The sequence below is a fragment of the Notamacropus eugenii genome, chromosome 4 (assembly GCF_028372415.1).
Source record: "Notamacropus eugenii isolate mMacEug1 chromosome 4, mMacEug1.pri_v2, whole genome shotgun sequence".
Taxonomy (NCBI): Eukaryota; Metazoa; Chordata; class Mammalia; order Diprotodontia; family Macropodidae; genus Notamacropus; species Notamacropus eugenii.
In genome coordinates, this window is record NC_092875.1 from 424,757,558 (window position 1) to 424,759,541 (window position 1,984).

The 1,984-nt window shown below is 45.5% G+C and overlaps 1 pseudogene; it reads left to right on the forward strand.

Annotated features, from left to right (window-relative positions):
- Positions 1 to 495: 495 nt before the first annotated feature.
- LOC140501828 (mitochondrial glutathione transporter SLC25A39 pseudogene) lies at positions 496 to 1,405 on the forward strand (annotated as a pseudogene).
- The last annotated feature ends 579 nt before the right edge of the window (positions 1,406 to 1,984 follow it).

Here is a 1,984-nt window from a genome sequence, read left to right on the forward strand (position 1 = left end):
AGGAATATGAGGGTACCAAGGAGAAGTGGGTTGTAAACAACTTCTGATGTTGCAGAAATAGCGAGGACAAAGACTAAGGATTGAATTAACCAGACCTGGATTTAGTAATTAGGAAGATTTGTGTTTAGGTCATTTATCAAAATCAGATTCCAAGATTGAAGAGTTGTAGTTATGCAAAGAGAGCAACACTCTGGGTACAGCTGCAGGAATGCAGGATAAATGTGTCTAGATTCACCCTACCCTTCCAATACTGCAAAGTGAAGCTCCAGGCTAATTTGCATGGTTCCAGCACAAGTGTTACTGTGGAAGCTGAAAATAATTAACTTACCACAACCCAAATATCAAGCAAACCTTAGGTTACTTGTGCAAAGAGACAGAGAGACAGAGAATGAGACTAGATTTGAGAGGCTCTTTGATGTTCTATAGCTATGGGTATGATTCACGAAAGAGCTATTAATGCAGATTTGTAGCACCAGCTGTTCAGTGAAGTAGCAGATGATGGTATCAGGCACAAGAACCCTTGAAACCTCCATTTTCATGACCCCACTGGATGTGGTAAAGGTCCAGCTACAGTCCCAGCACCCTTCTCCCACCAGTGGGCTGGCACAGTCCCAGGGATCCTGGAGCATCCCTTATATGCTTTACTGCAATGGCAGTCTAGAGACCCACTGTGTCATAATGGTTCTCACTATGTTGTCTGGTACCAACATCTCGCCTATTTCACAGGCACAATGGATGCCTTTGCGAAAATCACTCAACACAAGGGTGCCAGGACCCTGTGGATCTAGTGATGACAGTGACCACCTCCACAATTTACTTTACCACCTATCCCAGCTCAAGGGTTTCCATGACTTCTGACGTTTATGCACCCATGGTGGCAGAAGTTATGGTCCAACGGGGCACCATGACTGTGATCAGACCCCTGGGGCTGGTGACAACAAAGCTTCAGGTCCAGCATCAAGGCAGTCATTTCCCAGGGTGACTGGTGCTCTCTGTGGCTTGGCGGGGGCGCCACAGCATTGAGGGATGTGACTCTTTCAGCCTTGTACTGGTTTAGCTATGAGTTAGCAAAGATGTGGCTATGTAAAATGGTAGCCAAGGACAGGGCTTCAGTCAGTATCAGCTTTGTGGCTGGAGCTTTTTCAGGAATAATGGCTGCTTTGCTCACACTGCCTTTTAATGTGGTGAAAACTGCATCAGATGGAGCATCCCCACCCTCCCCCCTTCCACCTGGCTGCTGCTCCAGCTAATTCAAATTGAGTCTGAGGCCAGAGGACTCTTTGCAGGCTTCCTCCGATGGATCATCAAAGGAGCCCCCTCCTGTGCCATCGTGATCATCACCTACAAATTTAGCAAAAAAATTTTCCAGAGATTGAACCTGGAAAAATGCCCTCAGGGACCCTGAGCAAAGAACGGGAGAGATGGGAGATACCATTTCAAAGTCTTCTGAGGACACCAGCTATGGTCCTCAGCAGGAAGAGGGGACTTACACAAACTTTCTTTGTCATGGGGTGGGGGCTATGGAGCAGAGTGTGACCCTCTGTTCTGCATGGCCAAGGGTGAGTGAGATGCCCCCTCCACCTTCCTTCCTACCTAGCAATACTGGAGCACCACGCAGGGAACAAAACTTCCCTTTTTTTTCATCTTTTGGCCCCATTTTCCTACAGACCCAATGCCCCCAGATCTTGGTTTGCCCCCTCTCCTTCCTTAGAAACAAAATCTGTTGCTGTCCCTTTATTTTTTTCCTCTGGACATCTATCTCAGCCACTGATCCTGCTTTGTCTTAATTTCCCTCTTGTTGAAACCTTTAGATCCAAAGATGATGCTTTGCTATGAAAATAAAAAAGTATTGTGTGGACAACTCTTATTTCTAACAACAAGTGCAAAAAATCTGAAAATAAAGAATATCATTCCTCTATTACCAGGAGAGAAATTGACATTACTAAATCCTAACAGTATATTGTTTGAGAATATAGAATAGAAC